At 47.7% G+C, this 27,927-nt stretch overlaps 1 long non-coding RNA gene across 1 annotated transcript; it reads left to right on the top strand.

Annotated features, from left to right (window-relative positions):
- The first annotated feature begins 2,974 nt into the window (after positions 1-2,974).
- LOC117813354 lies at positions 2,975-27,837 on the top strand. The gene is made up of 3 exons (XR_004631400.1): positions 2,975-3,791; positions 24,717-24,780; positions 27,708-27,837. It is a non-coding gene; the product is annotated as an uncharacterized LOC117813354 (long non-coding RNA).
- Positions 27,838-27,927: the final 90 nt, after the last annotated feature.

The following is a 27,927-nucleotide window of genomic DNA, read 5'->3' on the forward strand; positions in this document are numbered from 1 at the left end:
CCCCTACTGTCTGCACCCTGGGACTGATCAAATCCCTGAGACCAGCATTTAACATTTGTGCTATGTGTACAGAGGACTTTACATCCTCCAGCATGACAGGATAGTGGACCCGACAGCAGAGGAGATTTCATTTAAATCTTCCCTGTTTAAAAACTGTTCAGCGAAACCCAGCATGTTGAGCCTGTGTGATGATGGATCAGTGTTTCCTCACATTTCTGCAAACACACCCGATAGGTAGTGAAAAAGGAACACTCTTAGTGCTCTTCATGATCTTCAAGCTCTTCAGGCTCTTTCGTGCTCTTTGAGCTCTTCAGGCTCTTTGGGCTCTTCAGGCTCTTGGAGCTCTTCGTGCTCTTCGAGCTCTTTAGGCTCTTCAGGCTCTTCATGCTCTTCGAGCTCTTCAGGCTCCTCGTGTTCTTCGAGCTATTCAGGCTCTTCATGCTCTTTGGGCTCTCCAGGCTCCTCGGGTTCTTCGAGCTATTCAGGCTCTTCATGCTCTTTGGGCTCTCCAGGCTCCTCGTGTTCTTCGAGCTATTCAGGCTCTTCATACTCTTTGGGCTCTTCGAGCTCTTTAGGCTCTTCGAGCTCTTCAGGCTCTTCATGCTCTTTGAGCTCTTTAGGCTCTTTGAGCTCTTCGTGCTCTTCAAGCTCTTTGGGCTCTTTGGGCTCTTCAGGCTCCTCGTGTTCTTCGAGCTATTCAGGCTCTTCATGCTCTTTGGGCTCTTCGTGCTCTTCGGGCTCTTCGAGCTCTTCAGGCTCTTCAGGCTCTTCATGCTCTTCGTGCTCTTCGTGCTCTTGGAGCTCTTCAGGCTCTTTGAGCTCTTTAGGCTCTTTGAGCTCTTCGTGCTCTTCAAGCTCTTTGGGCTCTTTGGGCTCTTCAGGCTCCTCGTGTTCTTCGAGCTATTCAGGCTCTTCAAGCTCTTTGGGCTCTTCATGCTCTTCAGGCTCTTCGAGCTCTTCAGGCTCTTCAGGCTCTTCATGCTCTTCGTGCTCTTCGTGCTCTTGGAGCTCTTCAGGCTCTTTGAGCTCTTTGAGCTCTTCAGGCTATTTGGGCTCTTCAGGCTCTTGGAGCTCTTCGTGCTCTTCGAGCTCTTTAGGCTCTTCAGGCTCCTCGTGTTCTTCGAGCTATTCAGGCTCTTCATGCTCTTTGGGCTCTCCAGGCTCCTCGTGTTCTTCGAGCTATTCAGGCTCTTCAAGCTCTTTGGGCTCTTCGTGCTCTTCGAGCTCTTTAGGCTCTTCAAGCTCTTTGGGCTCTTCGTGCTCTTCAGGCTCTTCGAGCTCTTCAGGCTCTTCATGCTCTTCGTGCTCTTGGAGCTCTTCAGCTTCTTGGAGCTCTTTGAGCTCTTTGGGTTCTTCGTGCTAAGAGGACCTTGTATGACCTTTGATGACCTTAGATGACTTACGATAATTTAGATGACGCAGAGAGCTGAACTCTGTGAGGAAGGCCTGCAGGTCTGTAATGTGAGGAAATGAAAAAGAACCCCGGCTTGATGAGAGGCAGAGGACAGAGATTTAGAGACAGTGGATGGGAGTAGATTAGGCATTGATCAAACGCCCTCCTCCCCTTTAAATATAGATTTTAGAGAAAATGTGAAGGAAGATAATTTACTTACCAACCGTTCCCTTTGGATCACTGCGAGCGAATCAATCACTGGAGGAGAGATATTATCACTTAAAGTAAAGTGCAACTACAGCCTTTCACTCTGAGCTGAAGCTGTGGCTGCCAATTATTCTGACAGCAGCTCCTGTTGAGAATTAAAGCTCTAAAAACACAGAGAGGATTCAACTGAACCAGGAGATTGGATTCAAATTAACGAATATGAATATCAGTCGTGGATGAGTTTTAAATCAAATATAATAAATGCTAACTACTCTGATTCCAGTGATAAAAATATTAGTTATGTTAAAAGCTCTTTATTGATAACCCTGTATGGATGTTATGATGTTCTCTGTTAGCTACAGGGCCGCTCACAGACAACCACAGAATCATCACATCCATTTTTAATTCTCTTTAGGTCTGATCTCAAAAATAGAATAAAATACCATCCTGTCCTCGGCCTGATGTGAGGTGCAGTCCCCGTCCTGTCCTCTGAGAGGAGCAGTCTGATGTGAGGTGCAGTCCTCTTCTTGTCCTCTGAGGGTTGCAGTCTGATGTGAGGTGCAGTCCCCGTCCTGTCCTCTGTCTGATGTGAGGTGCAGTCCCCGTCCTGTCCTCAGTCTGATGTAAGGTGCAGTCCTCTTCTTGTCCTCTGAGGGTTGCAGTCTGATGTGAGGTGCAGTCCCCGTCCAGTTCTCTGAGGGTTGCAGTCTGATGTGAGGTGCAGTCCCGTCCTCTCCTCAGTCTGATGTGAGGTGCAGTCCCCGTCCTGTCCTCAGCCTAATGTGAGGTGCAGTCCCTGTCCAGTCCTCCGAGGGTTGCAGTCTGATGTGGGGTGCAGTCCCTGTCCTGTCCTCAGTCTGATGTGAGGTGCAGTCCCTGTCCTGTCCTCTGAGGGGTGCAGTCTGATGTGGGGTGCAGTCCCCCTCCTGTCTTCTTAGGGGTGCAGTCTGAGCTGAGGTGCAGTCCCCGTCCTGTCCTCTGAGGGGTGCAGTCTGAGCTGAGGTGCAGTCTCCATCCTGTCCTCTGAGGGGTGCAGTCTGATGTGAGGTGCAGTCCCCATCCTGTCCTCAGTCTGATGTGGGATGCAGTTCCTGTCCTGTCCCCAGTGTGATGTGAGGTGCAGTCCCCATCCTGTCCTCAGTCTGATGTGAGGTGCAGTCCCCGTCCTGTCCTCTGAGGGGAGCAGTCTGATGCGAGGTGCAGTCCCCATCCTGTCCTCAATCTGATGTGAGGTGCAGCCCCCGTCCTGTCCTCTGAGGGGCGCAGTGTGATCTGAGGTGCATTCCCCGTCCTGTCCTCTGGGGGGCGCAGTCTCCTCGCCTGTGTCAGAGTAGGAAGTGCAGCTTGCAGCTTGCAGTTTGCGGTAACAGTGAATTGAAAGTACGCCATAAATATGGCGCCAAAAGAGTTTTCAAGCTGCTGATAAAAGCAGATTTTTGAGAGTAATCTTAGTTTCTGTGGAGGAGGAGGAGAGGAGGAGAGGAGAAGAGGCTGCAGGAGAGGACCTGTGCGTTAGAGCGGAGCAGTGTGCACGCAGGGGGAAGGAGTGAAGAGAGGAGAGCTGGATGTTTTCTTTTTGAAGGAGGGACATTGCGAAACTGGCTTGCAATCTTTTCTGACTCATCGTTTGGATATAAGGCATCCTTTTTATTTCCTCCCCCCTCCTCGCGCTCCCCCGGGCCCCCACCCGTACCTCTGGCACCGGAGAGGAGAGCTCAGGAGGATTTTGACACCACGTTTGGGTTCCTTTTGCAAAATGCGACATGCTTTCCTGTGAGCGGTGCGTTGTGCGCACCTCGCAGCCTGCTGCACTGTGAACACACCGGGACCAGGACCAGGACCAGTACCAGCACCGGGTTTGTTTTCCTCACTCTGATCAGCTGTAACTTCTTCAGGACTCTCTCTGGATTTATTTGGATTATTGGAGTCTGTGTTGAGGGGGACTGACGCGCTGTCAACGCGCACCGAGAGGGGAAGGAAAGGAAGGGAGGGGAGAGAGGACGATCCTGTCACCCAACGTGGATCCAGACTCAGGGGCTGTGTAGCTGCACTGCTAAGGGACCGAGTGGGCACAGGGAACTAAAACCTGCCCTGTGAACTACATGTGCCCGGCTCCAAATGATCTCCTAATCTCTGGGAACCGCGCGCCGTCCAGGATTGAGGACGCATCTGCACCCAAAGCTGACTGAAGGTAAAAAAAAACACAGAATCACCTTTAGAGACTCAGATCACAGGAGTGTGTGAGAGTGGGAGTGTTGCAGGACGCACCAAGTCCACTTTGCTGCTTCTGCAGGAGCTACCAGAGCTAGGCTAGCAGCAGCAGAGGAGGCTCGGTACGCACTTCTGCTGCGGGCTTGTCAGTCACTGCATGTGGGTCAAGGAGGGGAGGAAGGAGGGTGTGTGTGCGCGTGTGTGTGTGTGTATGTGTTTGATGTGTCGCAGTGAAGGAAACAGCACGCACACAAATGAAACTTGTTGTTGCTGCAGAAACGGAACGTGAACGCGCCCCAGTGGGAATCAAAGAGCGCGCGCGGGGAGTTGGAGAGAGTCCAGGTGGGGATTATTTTTTTGCGCGTAATTTCAACAAATAGGAAGGTTTCCTTCTGCAGCGTGAAGAGGAATGTGAGGGAGACTGGCAGACACACACACACACACACACACACACACACACACACACACACACACACACACACACACACACACACACAAACACTCCCCCCTCCATACTCTCCTCAGTGAGGATGAGCAGCAGCAGCAGGTCTGCAGGATGGAGCCACCAAACACTCCGATCCCTGAGGAGTTGCAGGTTCCTCCTCTCCTCTCCTCCTCCCCTCCTCTCCTCCTCTGCTGAGGAAATGAGGGGGAAGGAGGGAGCACGCGCAGGATTTTAGGAAGGCTGAGCACGCAAACACACACATCAACGAATTAGAGCTACTCCTCTCCTCTCCTCTCCTCTCCTCTCCTCTCCTCTCCTCTCCTCTCCTCTCCTCTCCTCTCCTCTCCTTGGTTTCTAGCTTTGAGGAAGAGGAGGATGAGGGGGGAGTGGCTATTGTTTACCTCCATAGAGTGGAGCTTACTGTTTCATGCTCACCTGCAAACAACAACAACAAACAGTGTGTGTGTTGTTTTTGTGTATGTGTTGTGTGTGCAGGCTGAGTCACATGTGAGCAGGATTAATGGGGTGGAAGTGTTTGTCCGTGGTGTGATAGTCAGTGCTGTTGCCACCTCCTCCTCTCTCTAACTGAAGGATCTGATCTGTTGATGCTGAATGAACTCTTCAGTCTCACGTGAGGCCGAGCGAGCTCAGGCCTTCAATCAATTAAGCTGCGATTGTCTGGGGACTTGTTAAATGTTCCCAGTTGTGACAGCCCTCCCCCCCTCACACACACACATGCACCCACACAAGGTCTCCAGTCTACACACACACACACACACACACACACACACACACACACACACACACACACACACACACACACACACACACACCAACTACTCTGTGTACCTCTTTCACTACAAACAAATTCAGGAGCAGACGCACAAACTGTGCTCTTCAAACTCTCAACAAACTAACACACACACACTAAAACACACACACAGAAACACACACTGAAACACACACACACACACAGAAACACACACACTGATATACACACACACACTGAAACACACACACACACTGAAACACACACACACACAGAAACACACACACGGAAACACACACACTGAAACACACACACACAGAAACACACACACTGAAACACACACACACAGAAACACACACACTGAAATACACACACACACTGAAACACACACACGGAAACACACACACTGAAACACACACACAGAAACGCACACACGGAAACACATGCACATTGAAACACACACCCAGGAACACACTGAAACACACACACAGGAACACACACACGCTGAAACACACACACACACACGCACACACACACACACAAACACTGAAACACACACAGAAAAACACACACACACACACACTGAAACACACACACTGAAACACACACTAAAACACATGTACACACACAAAACACACACTGAAACACAGATACTGAATCACACACACACACACACACACACACACACACACACACACACACAGACACACAGACAAACAGACACACAGAAACACACTCACAGAAACACACACATAAACACACACACACACAGAAACACACACACACATACTCACACACACACACACACACACACACACACACACACACACACACACACACACACATACACACACACACACACACATCCCTCTTGCTGGAGATGAGTCATGGTGTGTGGGGGCATAACTACTCTCTCTCCATCCCTCTATCCCCCTCTCTGTTCTCCATATCTTCCCTGATACAGGGCTATCTTGTTTTTGCTCTCTCTCTCTCCCCTCTCTCTCTTCCCTCTCCCTCCCTCTCTCCTCTCTCCCTCCCTTGAGGCTTGCCTTCCCTTGCCTAGAGACAGAGCTTGTTTACTGGGAAGTGAGCGTTCGTTCATTCATTTTTTCTTTCAGCCAATCATCTTTGTTTCTGTATCCTCCATCCTCATCCCTTCTTTTCCTCCATCACTCCTTTACTTCCTGTCATCTTCTCTCTTTCCTACCCTGTCGTATCACTCCTCAGCCCTTCACACATCCCTCCATCCCTCCATCATGCTCCCTCATCATCTCTTCTCTGACTCAGGGGCTCAGCTGGGGAGGGTGTGTGTTTCTATGTGTGTGAGGGTGTGTGTGAGTGTGAGTGTGTGTGAGTGTGAGTGTGTGTGTGTGTACAGTCTGTCATGTGAAACTCAAGCTGGAGACCTTTTGAAGTCTCACATGTGTACATCGGCACACGTGTGCAAGGCAGGGGTGTGTCCTGGCGTGTGTGTGTTTGTGTGTGTGCTGCGTTAAGCGCTGAGCTCTGATTGGATGAAAAAGGGGGTAAGGACCCCACGTGACGCGTTGTATCGCATTAGCAGCTACGAGTGAGGAGGAGGAGGAGGAGGAGGAGGAGGAGGGGGGATGTTCATGAATGGAGCGCTGACGTCAAGCTAACTGTACACTGAGTCCCTGACTCTCACATGCACTGACATGCTCACACACACACACACACACATGGACACACATACACAGAACATGTGTGCTCTCTCCCTATGTGCACATATGCTCAATTTACAGAGTGTTAAGGATGGCTGCAGGGCCACAGTTTGTGTGTGTGTGTGTGCGTGTGTGCGTGTGTGCGTGTGCTAGTGTGTGTGTGCATGAGATTCAGAAAAATGTGTCAGATCAGAAGGACAGAATCCAACTGAGCTGAAGGATTTTTGTGAGTGTGTGTTTGTGAGTGTGAGTGTGTGTGTGGGTGAGTGAGTGTGTGTGTGTGTGTGTGTGTGTGTGTGTGTGTGTGTGTGTGGCTGCCTGCAGGCGGGCTGACTGGCTGTCATGTCACCCGCTCTCTGCTGAGCTTTGCTCTGCTTACTAACTAACTAACCAGCATGTCGGCCGCAGGAGTATCACACTGGCTGAGGAGGATTTGTGTGTGTGTGTGTGTGTGTGTGTGTGTGTGTCTGGTTGTGTGTGTGTGGTTGTGTGTTCATGTTGGTGTGTAGTTTCAAAGATTGTAATTTTGTGAGTCAGATGAAACCTGATCTTTGAATTTTGGTCTCTGATCCAATATAGTGAATATTTTTTTTCTACTTCAGGAGGAAGAATTCAAAAAGGTAGAACAAACAAAATATCTGAAACTTTATTATTAAAATGTTTACACAAACAGACCATGAATTATAACACACACAACAATCTCATGTCTTTATTTTTGTTACTAAGCTCTGTTTTGAAGCCGATCATCGGTGGGTGCCATATTGGAAATACTGAACTCAACCAGTCTAAGTGTGTCATAAAGAGGTGGGCCTTTAGCCTCCTTACTAACAGCTACAGTGTTCCCGCCTGTTAATCAAGTCAGCCACGCCCTTATTTGGGCAAAACTTGTAAGTTTAATATCTTCTTAAATAACAAGTTATGATAAATTCACCCCGTACAGTTTGTGCTGATAGAAAAATGAGCTAGTCAGACCTAAACTGTTTTTTGAACCAGGCTGTAAACATGTTTATTTCTGCTGTAGAGATTGTCTTCTTTGAATGGGTGTGTATGTGGTTTCTGGTGTTTCTGCAGCCGGCCTCTAGTGGACGCTCTAGGAACTGCAGTTTTTGCAGCTTGGTTTTCCCCTGGAGGTCAGAATGTGTAATTGCACCTAACAAAACGTGTGTTAGTCTCCATGAACATCGATATGAGTCAGAAACAGATTTCATTCAGAGAAGAGATTTCTGTTTGTTTTAGAAATACTCTTTAAAGTAAAGAGTGAATCAAAGTGTTTCTGAGATCAGGATCATGAATGTGTAATACTCATCTGTATGTTTTATAAAACCCTCATGGACTCCTGTCAGTGTTTCAGCAGCTCTTTATTTTAATGATGACAACAGTGAATCAAACACTTCACAATGATTTGGTCTCATCCTGTGGTCCTCTGAGTGTGTTTGTGTTTGTTGTGAGTGTGTCATGTCTACGAGTCCTCGTGTCCTGGAGTCCACGTCTCCTCTTGTCCTTGTGTCCTCCTGTCCTCTTGTCCTCGTCTCCTTGTGTCCTTGAGCCCTTGAGTTCTCGTGTCCTAGAGTCCTCGTATCCTTGAGTCCTCCAGTCCTCCAGTCCTCGTGTCCTCATGTCTGAATGTTTGGAACATGAAACCAGCCGTGTGCTGGATCAGAGGCTGCAGGCTGCGTGTACTCATGTCCTTGAGTCCTAAAGTCTTTGGGTCCTCGTGTCCTCGTGTCATTGAGTCCTTAAGTCCTTGAGTCCTTGAGTCCTTGTGTCCTGGAGTCCTCGTCTCCTCGTGTTCTCATGTCCTCGAGTCCTTGTGTCTTCGTGTCCTCAAATTCTTGAGTCCTCGAGTCCTCTTGTCCTCATGTCCTTGTTCCCTCCTGTCCTTGTGTCCTAGAGTCCTCCAGTCCTTGTGTCTTTGAGTCCTCAAGTCCTCTAGTCCTCATGACCTTGTGTCCTTGTGTCCTTGTGTCCTTGTATCCTAATGTCTTTGAGTCCTGTAGTCTTTGTGTCCTTGTGTCCTTGTGTCCCCATGTCTTCTAGTCTTTGAGTCCTTATGTCCTTGCGTCCTTGAGTCTTGTAGTCCTCGTGTCGTTGTGTACTCATGTCCTCTAGTATTTGAGTCATTGTGTCCTCATGTCCTTGTGTCCTTGTGTCCTTGTGTCCTTGTGTCCTTGTGTCCTTGTGTCCTCATGTCTTCTAGTCTTCTAGTCCTGTAGTCTTTGTAGCCTTGTGTCCTCGAGTCCTGTAGTCCTTGTGTCATTGTGTCCTCATGTCCTCATGTCCTCGAGTCCTTGAGTCCTCGAGTCCTCATGTGTGACATGTTTGGAAACATGAAACCAGCCGTGTGCTGGATCAGAGGCTGCAGGCTGCGTGTTTACGCATCAGCCCGTCTGCCTTCTGTCCCTGTTTGTTCTCAGAGGATGACCCTGCTGTGGCCCACGGTCTCATTAGTAGGATCTGGAGTTTGTGTGTTAGTGTGTGTGTGTGATAGTGTGTGTAACTGTGTGTGTGTGTGTGTGCCCTGCTAACCTGCTGTTCGGTGGGCAGGAGGTGACGTCAGACCTCCAGGAGAGTGTTTGAGCTCTGACTCGTCTCCCTCAGCTCACAGTGACTCTTCTTCATTAGTGAGGGATAATTGCAGAGCGTGCTCACCTGCACACGTCACCTGTGGTGGAGGAGGAGGAGGAGGAGGAGGAGGAGGAGGAGGAGGAGGAGGAGGAGGAGGAGGAGGAGGAGGAGGAGGAGGAGCTCTTCCTTCACAGAGAGGTTTCTGCTGGAGTAATGGCTCGTAGTGTTGTTCCTGCAGAACGTGTCTCAGAGCAGTGACGGCAGCAGAGGGTTCCTCAGGTTGAATTAATGATCCAGTGTCAACCTGAAGCCTGCATCGTTCCCACAGAGTCGAGGACGCTGATATAATCAGGACTCTCTCTCTGAGCGGACGTTTTGCTTCCTTTAACTTCACTCAGAGTCTATTTCCTCTCAGCAGAATAAAGCATGGCAGCTTTAACAGTTTATGATGCTTCAGATGTTTTATGATTATTAAATGTTCCAGATTAGAGTTCCTGTCTCAGTGACTCAGTCAGATAATAAAGTTCTGGGTCTTGTGTTTTATATCTGAGGAGCAGGAAAGTGTTGAGGTGGCTCATCTCTGACTGTTACAGTGGTAGAGGTTTACCTGACTGACAGTCATCAACCACAGATCTCCCATCGTGGAGTACTGAATGAAGTGTGTGACGTGTGACTCACAGCATCGTGACCGTAGTACAGATCCATCCATCCATCCAGGATCACTGACGTTAATCTGAGTTTGGACCGTCGAGACAAAGTTTACTCTCAGATCATTTATACGGATCATTCCTTTAAAGGGAGGAGTGATGGATGGAGAGATGTTGGGCAGGGAATGAAAAGGTGAAGAGATGTAGAGAGTGTGAGAGATGACAGGAGGAGAGGAGAGAGCTGGTTGTAGGGGTCGCTGGGAGTGAAGGGCAGAGGGCTCGTCCTCCATCTTTCTGTCCTTTTCATCCCTCGCTCCCTCCAGGAGCTAATGAACTCCTGATGGCAGTGGAGACAGGAGCGATGCATCAATCCTCCATCTCTCTCTCTGTTTCTCTCCCTCTCTCCTCCTGGCTCGGCTCAGACTCTCCTCCTCTTTGTTTGTCAGCAGATTTCGGAGCAGGAGGCTTCGTTACAGAATGGTTTGGACCTTAGCCTCTTCTCTCTCTCTTCTGTTCGCTCCCTCGTTCCTGCTCCGTGATGCAGCGGCAGGAGACGTGGCAGCATCAATAAATACAGTGTTAATGTTCTGGAGCCGGCCCGGTGAGGAGGGTAAAGCCCGCTATCAGCATTTAAACGTGTAGATCTCAAATACAAGACCTAAAGAGGTCTTTTATTTGAGGTCTACATTAAATTCTTTGATGATATAGATTTCATAAAGATCATTCAGCTGGGTAAGCTAACCCTTCGTTAGCCTCCTGCTCTGTAGAGATAGCATGAACACATCGCACGCCGTGAGAGGTTATTAACCTCCACTACGACACGCCGACATGAAACGTGACAGAATGATTTCAATATACAGAGGGAGTGTGTGTGTGTGACTGTGTGTGTTTGTTTGTGTGACTGTGTGTATGTGTGTGTGTGTGTGTCCTGCACACCTGTTAGCATGACTCTGATGAGGACGTTTGATGTGTGTGTGTGTGTGATGTGTTTTTTGTCAAGGCAAGGACAAGTGTGTGTATGTGATGTTGAAGTAATTTCTTGATGCCCAACATCTCACACACACACACACACACACACACACACACACACACACACACACACACACACACACACACACACACACACACACACACACACACACACACACACACACACAGTCACCCTGACATTTTGATTCTTTCAGCTCATTCATAACAGTTGCCCTACTTCCCCATCTCTCTCTCTTTATCTCTCTCTCTGTCTCTCTGTCTCTCTCTCTTTCTCTCTCTCTGACTCTCTCTCTTTCTCTCTCTCTCTCTCTCTCTCTCTCTCTCTCTCTCTGTCTCTCTGTCTCTCTCTCTTTCTCTCTCTCTGTCTCTCTGTCTCTCTCTCTCTCTCTCTCTCTCTCTCTCTCTCTCTCTCTCTCTTTGTGATTCTTGTCTTTCATGCTCGTTCTCTCTCTACCTGTCAAACTCGTCGGTGTGAACCTCTTTTTTTCTGCCAACCTTCCCTCTCGTGGTTCTGTCCAAAAATAACTGTGTGTGTGTGTGTGTGTGTGTGTATATATGTATGTGTCTCTCTCTGTGTGTGTGTTGCGGTCTTCCCTGCATGCCTTCTAGCTGTTGCTGTCTCGCTTCTTGTACACACAGCACACACACACACACACACACACACACACACACACTGTCTTCTCTCCCTTCAGAAACAGAGGAAATATTGAGGGAGTGAGAGATGAGAGGGGGATGAGGTGTCAGGTGAGAGTTGTGTAGAAATGATGGCGGCTGAGTGGAGGATGCGTTCTGTCCATCATTGTACTAACTGTCACTCAGGCTGTTTTTGAAACGGCCTACTATACTAGCAGTACGTTCTCATTTGGCCAAAATTCAGTATGTAGTGTGTGAACAAGTCTGCATCGGACCAGTCTCCCTCGCGTACCGTTTCCCACAATGCACAGCGGCAACTTTGCGCTTCTTCTTTTTCTTCTTTTTTTGAAATTGCAGTTTATAACACTTCCGCATGGGCTTCATATTTTGAGACCGGAGGTTGCCGCTTGGTAGTATGGAGCAGGCCGTTTCATAAACAGCCTGAGTCTCTCCTCACCTCAGGACCTGGTTCACAGCCTGGATCCACGTCACCTCACACTCACAGATACACACGACAGCTGTGCGAAGCGCTCAATGAGACAGAGGACGAGACCTTGCAGTCTGAACCCTGAGACCACAGAACCTCAGGGGTCTAGAGGAGGTTTCTTCAGAGCTGATGTGGATCTGATGAAACACACGACTTTAAGGAAGGAGGTCGTGATGTCATAGCTGATCGTGTGAAAGGGGCGTGTCTTATTAAATAGATTGATCAATAATAAGGAGATGTTGTAAATCCATGACTTTAAACGGATGGAGGACTTCAGAGGAAGCTTCAGGAGTGAGTCCGGTTTGTTTCTGAGCCGTAGATCAATTACCTCCTTTACTTTGTTAGTCCACGACGTCCTGCTCCACCTCTTCCTCTCCTTCGCTCCACTTCTCCGTCTGTGCGATGAGGAAGAGGAGGAGTCGGGAGTCAGGATTTAAAGAAGTGAGGGAGGTGAAACGGTGACAGTTTACTCTGCTGCATCTTTCCCTCAGTGATCAATCCTGCAGAGGAGATCCTCTTTAAATCCATTAGAACAGGATGAATGAGGAAAAGTGAGGGATGAGGAAACAGGTGAGGAAGAGTAAATGGAGAGCGAGGATGCTCCGTGTTTCTGAGGAAGAGATGATGAAGATTTAAAGAGTTTTAAAGGCTTGTTGTTCCCCAGACAGCGAGGTCTGACCCTGTTCAATTAACACACACACACACACACACACACACACACACACACACACACACACACACACACACACACACACACACACACACACACACACACACACACACACACGTGGCATTGCCTCAGAGAGATGGTTTGTTATGAAGCAATTTAAATGCACGGATTCTTAATCAGACTGACCGACCTCTGACTCCTCAAGGAGCTCTGAGCGCCGGCCTGTGTGTGTGTGTGTGTGTGTGTGTGTGTGTGTGTGTGTGTGTGTGTGTGTTTGCATGTGTGTGTGTGTGTGTGTGTGTCCAGATGTTCCTGCAGTCACTTAATGTCTTGACAGCCAGACTGCTGACTCATCCCGGGAGAGCACTCTGTGTGTGTGTGAGTGTGTGTGTGTGTGTGTGTGTGTGTGTGTGTGCCCGCTGGGTCTCTGCAGATACACTCTCTTAATAATAGATCACCATCAAGGCAGCAGTTGTAGTGAGCTGACCTTAAGTGCTGCAAAGTGCTGCGAACAGACACGAACCAAAACACTGAAGTAAATGCACAGTCATCCACGGGGCCAGGCTGAGAGAGAGGACTGAGAGACGGAGGGACGGAGAGACAGACGGAGAGACAGACGGAGAGAGAGAAGGACGGATGGACAGACGAGCATAGGGCTGACATATTTGCAGACAGACAAACAGATGGCAGGCAAATGGGAAGGTGGGCAGGGAAGCAGAGAGGCAGAGAGGCAGAGAGGCAGACAGGCAGACAGACAGGCAGACAGACAGGCAGACAGACAGACAGACAGACAGACAGACAGACAGACAGACAGGCAGACAGGCTGAAAGACAGACAGGCTGAAAGACAGACAGGCTGGAAGACAGACAGACAGGCAGACAGACAGAAAGACAGACAGGCTGGAAGACAGACAGACAGGAAGACAGGCAGACAGACAGAAAGACAGACAGGCTTGAAGACAGACAGGCAGACAGACAGGCTGGAAGGCAGACAGACAGACAGACAGACAGACAGACAGACAGACAGACAGACAGGCTGGAAGGCAGACAGACAGGCAGAAAGACAGGCTGGAAGACAGACAGACAGGAAGACAGACAGACAGACAGAAAGACAGACATACAGACAGACAGACAGACAGACAGACAGACAGACAGGCTGGAAGACAGACAGACAGACAGACAGACAGACAGACAGACAGACAGACAGACAGACAGACAGACAGACAGACAGGCTGGAAAGCAGACAGACAGACAGGCTGGAAGACAGACAGACAGACAGACAGACAGGCTGGAAGACAGACAGACAGACAGAAAGACAGACAGGCTGGAAGACAGGCAGACAGACAGAAAGACAGACAGGCTGGAAGACAGACAGGCTGGAAGACAGACAGACAGACAGGCTGGAAGACAGACAGACAGACAGACAGACAGGCTGGAAGACAGACAGACAGGCAGACAGACAGACAGGCAGACAGAAAGACAGACAGGCTGAAAGACAGACAGACAGACAGACAGACAGACAGACAGACAGACAGATATTTCTCTCTGGGTCTACCTGCTGGGATAAGCGAGATATTAACCAATCAGTGCTCGCTAAATATAGAGGGCGTGTCCGTGATGTCATGTTAGGCGGAGTCACTGCAGTCACATCCAATGAAAGGCAGAATTTAAGCAGTGAAAGTAACTCTGTAAGTCTGTATTTAGAAGCTGCGCTCATGCTAAATGCTGAGGGGGAGCAGGAAGCAGGAAGACACTGCAGCAGCTGATCTACGGTGCGCTGAAAGGGACAAAATAACAGGATTAGAAAAAAACCAGCATCACTTCTGACCTTGATTACATCGTGTTAAACACTGACAGCCCGACTTTACACGTCGTACAGATCAATGGATCAATAAAGAAAAGGAAACTAATCCAAAGGAGAATCAATGCTAACAGGAAACACAGCTAACATCAGAGACTTAAACCAACAGAGACACGTTCAAAGAAAACATCTCTGTCAGAGCTTCAGGAGAAGATGAGAGCATGAAAATCTGAAGGAACACGTCGCTGCTGCCGTCTCTCTGTGATTGACAGCTCTGATCTCACTGAAGTGGCAGACTTTCAAAACATTTATTCTCGCCTGAGGAAGATCGCATGCTGCTGTCAAGATGTTCTAAACCGTGCTTTCTTTTTTCCCACTCTTTGTTTCTCCTTGATCCGCTGTGACACATGATGACTACTTCATCTTAAACCCACTAACTGTCAGTGTCTGCACTAATAATTCTCTCCTAAGTGATCCAGCAACTTAGATCTCTCTAAGTGATCCAGTACATTAAATCTTTCCATGTGATCCAGTGATTTCAGGGTGTTTCAGGATGTTTCAAGTGTTTAAGGTGTTTCAGTATGTTTCAAGTGTTTTAGGTGTTTCAGTATGTTTCAGGTGTTTCAGGGTGTTTCAGGTGTTTCAGGATGTTTCAGGTGTTTCAGGGTGTTTCAGGTGTTTCAGGATGTTCCTGGTGTTGCAGATGTTTCAGATGTTTTAGGATGTTTCAGGTGTTTCAGGATGTTTCAGGTGTGTCAGGATGTTTCAGGTGTTTCAAGTGTTTCAGGTGTTTCAGGATGTTTCAGGGGTTTCAGGTGTTTCAAGTGTTTCAGGATGTTTCAGGATGTTTCAGGATGTTTCAGGTTGTTTCAGGATGTTTCAGGATGTTTCAGGTGTTTCAGGTTGTTTCAGGATGTTTCAGGTGTTTCAGGATGTTTCAGGGGTTTCAGGTGTTTCAAGTGTTTCAGGATGTTTCAGGTGTTTCAGGGGTTTCAGGTGTTTCAAGTGTTTCAGGATGTTTCAGGTGTGTCAGGATGTTTCAGATGTTTCAGGATGTTTCAAATGTTTCAGGATGTTTCAGGTGTGTCAGGATGTTTCAGGTGTGTCAGGATGTTTCAGGTGTGTCAGGATGCTTCAGGATGTTTAAGGTGTTTCAGATGTTTCAGGATGTTTCAGGATGTTTTAGGATGTGTCAGGATGTTTCAGATGTTTCAGATGTTTCAGGATGTTTCAGGATGTTTAAGGTGTTTGAGGATGTTTCAGATGTTTCAGAATGTTTCAGGATGTTTAATGTGTTTGAGGATGTTTCAGGTTATTCAGATGTTTCAGGATGTTTCAGGATGTTTCAGGATGTTTCAGGTTGTTTCTGGATGTTTCAGGATGTTTCAGGATGTTTCATGTTGTTTCTGGATGTTTCAGGATGTTTTAGGTGTTTCACGATGTGTCAGGATGTTTCAGGATGTTTCAGGTGTTTCAGGATGTTTCAGGATGTTTCAGGATGTTTCATGTTGTTTCAGGATGTTTCAGGTGTTTCAGGATGTTTCAGGATGTTTCAGGATGTTTTAGGTGTTTCACGATGTGTCAGGATGTTTCAGGATGTTTCAGGTGTTTCAGGATGTTTCAGGATGTTTCAGGATGTTTCATGTTGTTTCAGGATGTTTCAGGTGTTTCAGGATGTTTCAGGATGTTTCATGTTGTTTCAGGATGTTTCAGGATGTTTTAGGTGTTTCAGATGTTTCAGGATGTTTCAGGATGTTTCAGGTTGTTTCAGGTTGTTTCAGGATGTTTCAGGATGTTTCAGGATGTTTCAGGATGTTTCAGATGTTTCAGGTGTGTCAGGATGTTTCAGGATGTTTCAGATGTTTCAGGATGTTTCAGGATGTTTCAGGTTGTTTCAGGTTGTTTCAGGATGTTTCAGGATGTTTCAGGATGTTTCAGATGTGTCAGGATGTTTCAGATGTTTCAGGTGTTTCAGGATGTTTCAGGTGTGTCAGGATGTTTCAGGTTGTTTCAGGATGTTTCAGGATGTTTCAGATGTTTCAGGATGTTTCAAGTTGTTTCAGATGTTTCAGGATGTTTCAGGATGTTTCAGATGTTTCAGGATGTTTCAGATGTTTCAGATGTTTCAGGATGTTTCAGGTTGTTTCTGGATGTTTCAGGATGTTTCAAGTTGTTTCAGGTTGTTTCAGGATGTTTCAGGTGTTTAAGATGTTTCAGGATGTTTCAAGTTGTTTCAGGTTGTTTCAGGATGTTTCAGGTGTTTAAGATGTTTCAGGATGTTTTAGGTGTTTCACGATGTGTCAGGATGTTTCAGGATGTTTCAGGTGTTTCAGGATGTTTCAGGATGTTTCAGGATGTTTCATGTTGTTTCAGGATGTTTCAGGTGTTTCAGGATGTTTCAGGATGTTTCATGTTGTTTCAGGATGTTTCAGGATGTTTTAGGTGTTTCAGATGTTTCAGGATGTTTCAGGATGTTTCAGGTTGTTTCAGGTTGTTTCAGGATGTTTCAGGATGTTTCAGGATGTTTCAGATGTTTCAGGTGTGTCAGGATGTTTCAGGATGTTTCAGATGTTTCAGGATGTTTCAGGATGTTTCAGGTTGTTTCAGGTTGTTTCAGGATGTTTCAGGATGTTTCAGGATGTTTCAGATGTGTCAGGATGTTTCAGATGTTTCAGGTGTTTCAGGATGTTTCAGGTGTGTCAGGATGTTTCAGGTTGTTTCAGGATGTTTCAGGATGTTTCAGATGTTTCAGGATGTTTCAAGTTGTTTCAGATGTTTCAGGATGTTTCAGGATGTTTCAGATGTTTCAGGATGTTTCAGATGTTTCAGATGTTTCAGGATGTTTCAGGTTGTTTCTGGATGTTTCAGGATGTTTCAAGTTGTTTCAGGTTGTTTCAGGATGTTTCAGGTGTTTAAGATGTTTCAGGATGTTTCAAGTTGTTTCAGGTTGTTTCAGGATGTTTCAGGTGTTTAAGATGTTTCAGGATGTTTCAGGTTGTTTCTGGATGTTTCAGGATGTTTTAGGTGTTTCACGATGTGTCAGGATGTTTCAGTTGTTCCTGAAACACTTGTTTCACCACCTGTTGAAGCGAAGCTGCTCCTCTGGACGGATCCTCAGTCATGATCCAGGTGTTTGTGGAGACAGTGAGATGTTAGAGAGGTGCAGGCTCACTCCCCTCGTTCTCACCTGCTCAAATGAGCAAATGTAAACCTGAAGAAATCTGCAGGGTGTGAAAGAGCTGCGATGAGCACGCTGAGAGTGTGAGCGCAGCATCCATCAGGTCCTCTCTTCGTACTTCATTGTGTGTTCCTGAGCTCTTTATTTAAATAACACACGGCGGTCGTGTTCCTGATCCCGTGTTCGTCTCAAAGAGCTGACGCACGCTTTCTCTCCCTCCTGCAGACTGCAGTCCACATCCGTCTGTTTACTCAGGCCGGTCTGCTTCAGAGAGCGCTCCCCTTCAAGCGCTCAGTCAGACTCGCTGCTCCCGGCAGTGTCATCGTCAGCCAATTAATTAGCTCCCCGGGCGACTTGACTTCCCAGCATGCTTTGTCAACCTTCTCGCTGTTTGTCTTATTGAAAGTGTTTCAGGCTGACACTAAGCTATGCACAGAAAACGTGGATTACTGCAGCTGAGAGCGTTCAGACGGGAAGAGGAGGAGTCTGTGAGGAGAGCACTAGGAGGCAGGTTAACCTTCAGGTTCAGGTTATTATCAGTTAATGTTCATATCTATGATTTTATTACTATCATCTATTATTATTCACCAACATGGACTTATTGGTTTTTCCTAGTGCCCGTTAAAAGTCCAAGGGCTTTCAGGCTTTTCCAGTCCGGGCTCCTAAACTATGGAACAACCTACCAGCTGAAATATGTATATATATATGTGTATGTGTGTACATATGTATATGTGTACAAAAAGGGGTTGGGGTTATATTAATTATTATTATTGTTTACTTTCTTTGAAGCACTTTGTAACTGTTTAGAAAAGTGCTATATAAATAAAGTTTCTTCTTCTTCTTCTTCTTCTTCTTCTTCTTCTTCTTCTGTGTGAGATATTCTCACTCTTCACTTCCTGCCTCTGTAAAGACCTTCTGCAGGACGCTGAGAGCTCATTGTGTGGTCTCTCTGAGTCACAGTGGACAGACTTTTCAGGTTCTCACATTAACTTATGAACCATTAAAATCCTCTCCGGTGTGTGAAGATTTAAACTAATGAGCTCGTTAGCAGAACGGCGCTTTAATGCAGCATGCTGATTGGAGCAGAGCTTAAAGGTTAAAGGTTAAAGAGGTTCATGTTCTCAGAGTTCAGTTTTTTAGATGAGCTCTCTGTACATTCTGAGCTCTGTGTGTTAAAGAGTGTGTTAAAGTGTGTGCCTGTGTGTGTGTCTGTGAGTGTGTCTGTGTGTGTGTGTGTGTGTGTGTGTGTGTGTGTTAAAGAGTGTGTGTGTGAATCAGAGAGGTGTGTGTGTGTAACTCTGAAGTTCTTCCTCTTCTTCTGTCCTCCTGTTTCTGGGACTCTCCCTCGTTGATGCTCTCTCTCCGTCTCCTCTCTCTGATATCTGAATCTGCTGCTTCTTTCCAGACTTGATTTTTTATCTTGTTGTGTAGCCAGGAGACATGTTTCTGCAGTCAGACGTTCAGTTGAAACAGATTACGCGTGTGTGTGTTTATATGTGTGTGTGATGGAGCTCTGTGACTTGAAGCTCTCATTGAGTGTGACAACTGTTAGCCTCCAGCGATAGTGGAGCTGCAGCTCTGACACACTGTAGACAGTGTGGTACAGTCAGGGTTCATAATGCAGCACAAACACACAACCAGCTGAGATAGAGTTCATGCTGATAGTTCATCAGTCTGTTCTTGAAGACTTCACATCAACAGATCACAGAACATATTGATTCACTGAGTTTAACCCGGCGTGTTGAAGGTTTATGATCCCGTTTGATTCTTCACGTCGTCGTGTTTCTGTCAGACGATGAATCAGTTCAACTCAAAGACAGAAGCAAGACTGCTCTCTGACCTGTCTGACCTATCTCTGTCCTCTCTGACCTTTCTTAACCTCTCTCTGACCTCTCTCTGACCTCTCTCTGATCTCTCTGACCTCTCTGACCTTTCTTAACCTCTCTCTGACCTCTCTCTGACCTCTCAAACCTCTCTCTGACCTCTCTCTGACCTCTCTCTGATCTCTCTGACCTCTCTCTGACCTCTCTCTGACCTCTCTGACCTCTCTCTGACCTCTGACCTTTCTAACCTCTCTCTGACCTCTCTCTGACCTCTCTGACCTCTCTCTGACCTCTCTCTGACCCGTCTGACCTCTCTGTGATCTCTCTGACCTCTCTCTGACCTCTCTGACCTTTCTAACCTCTCTCTGACCTCTCTGACCTCTCTCTGGCCTCTCTCTGACCTGTCTGACCTCTCTGTGATCTCTCTGACCTCTCTCTGACCTCTCTGACCTGTCTGGCCTCTCTCTGATCTCTCTGACCTCTCTGTGTTCGAGTCTGCTGGATGAACTTGACTTTATGAGCTAGCTCCACCAGCTATCTGTCCTCCTAGCAGGTTAACGTCATAATACCTGAGCAGGTGAGAGGCGTGTGGACGTACAGAGACAGATTCATGTGGAGATTCATCATGCTGCTGTTCAACAATCTCAATGTTAGGTAACTTGTGTATCCCGGCCTCAGACTCTTTCATATTCTGTGAGGAGCAGCGCTGCTTCAGGAGAATCATTTGGCCGAAATGAAACCTCCAAATACTTAGTTTTTAAAGATTATGCACTAATACTCTAAAACTCTTTCAGACGAACGAATTATGAACAAATATCAAAAATATCTGAGTTTGAGTTTCAGACGATTCATGAAACATCTGTTAGAACGCTCAGACCCTCACACACTCTCTCTCCCTATCTCTCTCTCTCGTTGTAGTCCGGGCGTCTGGTTCACTGGTCTGATTGAGATGAAGTTGTACGTGTGAGAGTCCCGTCTCCCCCTCTTTCCCTCCCTCATTCTCTCCATCATCTCTCCAGAGAAAACAGGGAATATCTCAATCTGTTCTGCAGCTCTGGTTCAGCGGACTGATTGAGACAGGGCTGTCTGCATAAAGAGAGGAAAACGGAGAGAGGTGAAGTAGATGTGAAGAAGAACGAGTAATAAAAAGAAGGGGATGAGAGGGAGAGAGAATAGATGAAGTGAAGGATAAAAATGAAGGTGGAGACTGTTGGAGATGTTATTTCTGCAGCAGGTGATGTTTCCCTAAGAGAGTTCCAGAGTTTAAAGGACCTTTTTAGTTTCTGTCTCTCCTTCTTTTCGTCGGGCGAGCAGGTCGTCCTTTCTTTCAGAGACGCTGCAGTGTCACGAGAGGAAGGAGAGGTCAGAGAGAGGTCATAGAGAGGGAGGAGAGGTCACAGAAAGGTCATAGAAAGGAAGGAGAGGTCACGGGGAGGTCACAGAAAGGAAGGAGAAGTCACAGAGAGGAAGGAGAGGTCACAGAGAGGAAGGAGAGGTCACAGAGAGGTCACAGAAAAGAAGGAGAGGTCACAGAGAGGAAGGAGAGGTCACAGAGAGGTCACAGAAAGGAACAAGTGGTCACAGAGAGGTCACAGAAAGGAACAAGTGGTCAAAGAGAGATCACAGAGAGGAAGGAGAGGTCACAGAGAGGTCACGAGAGGTCACTAGAGTTCAGAGAGGTCACAGAGAGGAAGGAGGTCACGAGAGGAACAAGAGGTCACAGAGAGGAAGGAGAGGTCAGGAGAGGAACGAGAGGTCACAGAGAGGTCATAGAGAGGTCACAGAGAGCGTCCTGTTCACCTTAAGAAGCTATCTCTACTCATCACATGTGGAGTTCAGATTCTCAAACACTAGTCAGTTTTCTTAAATTGAAGAAGTTCAGCTCCATCCATGACGTCTGTGAGACAGCTCCACAAAACATGGAGTCATTCTGATTTATAGGAAGATAGATTTACAAATCATCTTCATAACAATGTAAAGAGAAGGTTTATTTAACGAGAGGAAGCGTCTCTTCAGCATAGATCACCATAAATAACCGAACACAGTAACTGGTGATTATTACACCGCTGCAGGCTGGAGGAAGACGTCTCAGTCTGTGTTTTTGTTTTGAATCTGAGAGCTAGACTAAACAAAGTCCAGCTGCCAGAATCCATCAGAGCGGCTTGTGATGGTTTCTAATTCTGGTCAGTGTAGCCAGAGAGAGACGGTCTAGTGTTCCTCTGTGAGGGCGTTTAATCAAGTCTTCATCCCTTTGTCATAACAGAGGTGAAGGAGTCCTGCAGACTCTGTCAGGTGGAGGTGAAGGAGTCCTGCAGACTCTGTCAGGTGGAGTCAGGTGGAGGAGTCCTGCAGACTCTGTCAGGTGGAGGTGAAGGAGTCCTGCAGACTCCGTCAGGTGGAGGTGAAGGAGTCCTGCAGACTCTGTCAGGTGGAAGTGAAGGAGTCCTGCAGATTGTGTCAGGTGGAGGTGAAGGAGTCCTGCAGACTCCGTCAGGTGGAGGTGAAGGAGTCCTGCAGACTCCGTCAGGTGGAGGTGAAGGAGTCCTGCAGACTCGAGATGAAGGAGTCCTGCAGACTCGAGGTGAAGGAGTCCTGCAGACTGTGTCAGGTGGAGGTGAAGGAGTCCTGCAGACTGTCAGGTGGAGGTGAAGGAGTCCTGCAGACTCCGTCAGGTGGAGGTGAAGGAGTCCTGCAGACTCCGTCAGGTGGAGGTGAAGGAGTCCTGCAGACTCGAGATGAAGGAGTCCTGCAGACTCGAGGTGAAGGAGTCCTGCAGACTCGAGGTGAAGGAGTCCTGCAGACTCGAGGTGAAGGAGTCCTGCAGACTCGAGGTGAAGGAGTCCTGCAGACTCGAGGTGAAGGAGTCCTGCAGACTCCGGCAGGTGGAGGTGTTTCTGTTGGAGCTGCAGCGGTCTTGGCGTCCTGATCGATTGGCTCCTGCAGAGTTTTGAATCTCTTGAAAACCTCCCAGTTTATGATGAATGCATTCCTAAGCCTGACCTATAACGGATCTGATGTCTACAGAGCTGAATGTTGATGGATGGAGCGTAGTTGAAGTAATAACCCTGAGCAGCTGTAGCTACAGGTGGAGGTGTTCTGAGCATGCTCAGTGTGTCGACGTGTTGCTGAACGCTCTGGTTTGTTTGCTTGATCATTAAATTCTCTGCTGTTGTTTTAAAGCTTCAAACATCTCATAAAGCTTTCTAACATAACCAAAGATACATTTCACTCTCTCAGACTTTTCCGTTTGGGTGGTCGGGGGAAAAACCTGACGTGTGTGCTTTAAAATAACAGAGCAGCTTGAGAGGCCTGACTGAGGTTTGAGTGGGTCGCTGCAGAGTTTTAATGGGCGAGGGGAAACCCTGAGCTGTGCTGACTCGCTGTCAGGCTGGAGGAAGTCAATGATGTACTTAACAACTCTCCTGGAAGGCAGCGAGACGACAGGAGAGCCAGACGGGTGGGACGAGGTGGGAAGATGGCGATGGAGGAGGTGGAAGTCAATAATGTACTTAACCTTCCTCCACAGACTCCTTGTGTCTCTGTTATTGTAAGGAAGTGAAGATGAAGAGGGAGAGAAAGAGGCGGAGGGGGTGGGGACCTGGGAATGTTAATACTCAGAGGCCCTGAAGAAGCGCTGTGTTTTCCTGTCAGTGTAAATGTCGGAGTAGTTAAGTGTGTGCCGGGCAGCGAGGAGGCCGGCTGCAGGAACAGCCCGTATAAGAGGGAATAGCCCAGATTTACAGCCACATAAATCTCTCCTCCCCACGCTGGAGCTTGTAACACTCCCCTCCTCCTCCTCTCCTCCTCTCCTCCCCTCCGTGTACAGGAACACTAAAACCTCCTTTTGACTTCTTGACTCTCTGTGCCGCTCTCTTTTGCTTCATTTCTCTCTCTTTCACACTCTCTTGACCCGTGCCCTCCTTTTTTCCTCCGAGTGGCACTCCATATATTTTCTTCCTGTAGCCTTTCAGCATCCAGGCGGCTGCTGCAACACGAGCTCAGACCTCCTCTGTGTGTTTCTGTCGTACCTCTGCGCCCCCACTGTCGTACCTCCGCACCCATTATGAGCAGGGGTAACTCAGATTCTGGATCAGCAGCGTGCCGGCGTCGTCTGATACCGATCCGACAGACGTGTTTAAAAACATGAAATCTACTTTCTCTTTATTATCAGTCTGATGGTCTTGCTTCCAAAAAAAAACGCTCACTGTGGCTTTAAGAGTCTTTAAAGTAAACACTTGTGGATGTTTCACGGTGCGCTTGGAGAGACTCTTTGGTGTAACCTTGGTTCATTTAAAGATGCAGAGCATTAAAACAAACTGATGAAGAAGTGATTAATAATGAAGTTATTCTCTCACTGAACATCAGCTAACTCTAACTCTGACTCTGACTCTGACTCTAACTCTGACTCTGACTCTGACTCTGACTCTGACTTTGACTCTAACTCTGACTCTAACTCTGACTCTGACTCTAACTCTGACTCTGACTCTGACTCTAACTCTAACTCTGACTCTGACTCTAACTCTGACTCTAACTCTAACTCTAACTCTAACTCTGACTCTAACTCTGACTCTGACTCTGACTCTAACTCTGACTCTAACTCTAACTCTGACTCTGACTTTGACTCTAACTCTGACTCTAACTCTGACTCTAACTCTGACTCTGACTCTGACTCTAACTCTAACTCTGACTCTGACTTTGACTCTAACTCTAACTCTAACTCTAACTCTAACTCTGACTCTAACTAACTCTGACTCCGACTCCGACTCCGACTCCGACTCCGACTCCGACTCCGACTCCGACTCTGACTCCAACTCTAACTCTAACTCTAACTCTTACTCTAACTCTAACTCTAACTCTAACTCTGACTCTGACTCAAACTCAAACTCAAACTCAAACTCTGACTCTGACTCTGACTCCAACTCTGTTTCTAACTCTGACTCTAACTCTGACTCTGACTCTGACTCTGACTCTGACTCCAACTCTAACTCTAACTCTAACTCTAACTCTAAGAGGAGACACAGAGCCTCACTGAGGAGCTCACAGCGTGTCCAAAGTGTAACGGTGATGGAGTGGGTTTCTTCTGGCCCGCTGCCCGCTCCGACAGACTGCTGCCCTCAGCACCTTATTCATTAACACTGTTTCACGGTGAACATCTTCTCACTCATCATCTCTCTCCCCCCCCCCTCTTTCTCTCTCTCCCTCTCTCTCTCTGACAGATGGAGAGCGAAAAGAAGAGGAGGAAATACTCCACGAGCAGCAACGACTCTGACACCACCGACAGTAAGTTTGAAAAAAGAGATTGAGAGAAAAAAACTGTGTGTGTGTGCGCGCGTGTGTGTGTGTGTGTGTCAGAGTGTATGTGTGTGTGTGAGGGAGCTATAAACCTGGAGGTGTCAGAAAGTGAGCTCCTGTCTTGTTTCAGTCAGGCCCTGCAGGATGTCTCATATTCTCTCTCTGTCGTCCCTCCTCAGCTCCTCTGTCCTCATCTCCTCTCTCCTCTCTCCTCTCTCCTCTTTCCTCAGCTCCTCTCTCCTCAGCTCCTGTCTTCATCTCCTCTCTCCTTTCTCCTCAGCTTCTCTGTCCTCATCTCCTCTCTCCTCAGCTCCTCAGCTCCTCTCTCCTCTCTCCTCAGCTCTTCTCTCCTCTCTCCTCAGCTCGTCTCTCCTCTCTCCTCAGCTCTTCTCTCCTCTCTCCTCAGCTCTTCTCTCCTCTCTCCTCTCTCCTCAGCTCCTCTCTTCTCTCTCCTCTCTCCTCAGCTCCTCTCTCCTCAGCTCTTTCCTCTGTCCTCTCTACTGAGCTCTTCTCTCCTTTCTCCTCTCTCCTCAGCTCCTCACTCCTTTCTCCTCAGCTTCTCTGTCCTCATCTCCTCTCTCCTCTCTCCTCAGCTCCTCTCTCCTCATCCTAACAGGGTGTTTCTTTCAGAAGAGAATATGAACTCCTGAAATGAAAGCCTGTCGTGATGAGGAAAGTCTTAAAACTTAGTGTTGATTTAAATTCAGATTTATGGAGATGAGATGGATTCTGGCTGAGGGAGCGTTTTCACTTGGAATCAGTTTTACTGCGTCGGGCCAGCAGAGGTTAGAGTGACCTCAAACAGGTTTAACTGTGATGTGGTCACAGGTCTGCATGTTTTAAGGATTTTACAGCAGCTTTAACGGGCTGTAGAGAAGCACGCCGCCTGCTTTATAATGAGCTGTTAGCTGTTAGCTTCCTCAGGACAGAGCTGCCAGGGCTCCAGCTGCACATGTTGACTGGAGGTTATCAGGTTTCTAATTGAAGGATGCCCATGATAATTTTGGCTGCCGTGCACCCAGCAGAGCTTTTAATTAACACACGGCAATGATGCTAACCTCCGACTGTGCTGCAGCCCGCTCTGTTATCTCGCCGCAGTGATGGAGAGCTGCAGCTGCCTCATGTGGGGGGGGTGTATCTAACCTGCACACACACATAAACACACACACTCTGGCTGGAGTGCAGATGTTGGAGCACTCTCTGAAATGTGAAGCAGATGCACTCAGAGTCCAGCTGAATGTGTATATATCACACACCTAAAACAGCCCTCCTACACACTCTCAGTTAAATATACAAAACTGTGACAAATGGAAAGAAACACAGACTCAGTCTGAGTGAGGCGTCGCTCCACCTCCAGCCTCCAGATCGGCTTCAGCTCGCAGAGACTCTCTATGTCTCCTTCGTGTTCGGATGATTTCAGAGAGCGCTGCTGTCTCACACGACCAAAATCTCTCCACGGTGTTCAGGCGTTCAGGTGATTGGTTGTTCAGGTGTTCAGGTGTTCGGGTGTTCAGGTGTTCAGGTGTTTTCGTGGTCAGCGTTCAGGTGTTTTGGTGTTTTGGTGTTTGGGTGTTCGGGTGTTCAGGCATTCAGGCGTTCAGGCGTTTGGGTGTTCAGCTGTTGAGGTGTTCAGGTGTTCAGGCGTTAGGGTGTTCAGAGGTTCGTGTGTTCAGGTGTTCAGATGTTCAGCGTTCAGGTGTTTGAGTGTTCTGGTGTTCAGGTGTTCAGGTGGTCAGCGTTCAGGTGTTTGAGTGTTCTGGTGTTCAGGTGGTCAGCCTTCAGGGGTTTTGGTGTTCGGGTGTTCGGGTGTTCAGGTGTTCAGGCATTCAGGCATTCAGGTGTTCGGGTGTTCAGGTGTTCAGGCGTTCAGGTGTTCAGGTGTTCAGGTGTTCAGGGGTTCAGGTGTCCAGGTGTTCAGTCATTCAGGTGTTCAGGTGTTCAGGTGTTCAGGCGTTAGGGTGTTCAGGTGTTCAGGTGTTCAGGCATTAGGGTGTTCAGGTGTCCAGGTGTTAAGGTGTTCAGTCATTCAGGTGTTCAGGTGTTCAGGTGTTTAGGTGTTCAGGCGTTCAGGCGTTTGGGTGTTCAGGGGTTTGTGTGATCAGGTGTTCAGGCGTTAGGGTGTTCAGATGTTCAGGCGTTCAGGCGTTAGGGTGTTCAGATGTTCAGGTGTTCAGGCGTTAGGGTGTTCAGGTGTTCAGGCGTTAGGGTGTTCAGGTGTTCAGGCGTTCAGGCGTTAGGGTGTTCAGGTGTTCAGGCGTTAGGGTGTTCAGGTGTTCAGGCGTTAGGGTGTTCAGGTGTTCAGGCGTTCAGGCGTTCAGGCATTAGGGTGTTCAGGTGTTCAGGCGTTAGGGTGTTCAGATGTTCAGGTGTTCAGGCGTTCAGGCGTTAGGGTGTTCAGTTGTTCAGGCGTTCAGGCGTTAGGGTGTTCAGGCGTTAGGGTGTTCAGGCGTTCAGGAGTTAGGGTGTTCAGGTGTTCAGGCGTTAGGGTGTTCAGGTGTTCAGGCGTTAGGGTGTTCAGGGGTTTATGTGTTCAGGCGTTCAGGCGTTAGGGTGTTCAGGCGTTAGGGTGTTCAGATGTTCAGGCGTTAGGGTGTTCAGGTGTTCAGGCGTTAGGGTGTTCATGCGTTCAGGCGTTAGGGTGTTCAGGGGTTTGTGTGTTCAGGCGTTCAGGTGTTCAGGGCTTCAGGTGGTCAGGTTTGCAGGTTTTATGGTGTTCAAGTGTTCAGTTGTTCAAACTGAGATGTGTTTTGAAAAAACTGAATATAAGGACTCTCTTTAAAAACCACAGAGGCAAAGAAATGGACATTAGAGGGTTCCTGAAGGCATCGTGCCGTAACTGTCTTTGCTGGTTTTAACACAAAAACAGGAAAATAAAAAAACTGACTCTGATTCAGAAAAATTTTTTTCTTTGTCAGAATTACTCTACATGATTTTAATATCAGATCATGGACCTGACCTAAATCATGAAACAAAGACTAGCAGCAACAAGATTCACATCTCCAAACCGTCTCAAACAAAACCAGCAGAGAGAGGACGAGGTCTTCACAGGAGCTTAATTTGAAGAAGATCAACAATCTGCAGAAATGAAATCTGTCCTCCATGCGGTGATTTTATGTAAATGAGTCATTACATTTA

This window comes from Notolabrus celidotus, chromosome 5 (genome assembly GCF_009762535.1).
Source record: "Notolabrus celidotus isolate fNotCel1 chromosome 5, fNotCel1.pri, whole genome shotgun sequence".
In the NCBI taxonomy this organism is placed as follows: Eukaryota; Metazoa; Chordata; class Actinopteri; order Labriformes; family Labridae; genus Notolabrus; species Notolabrus celidotus.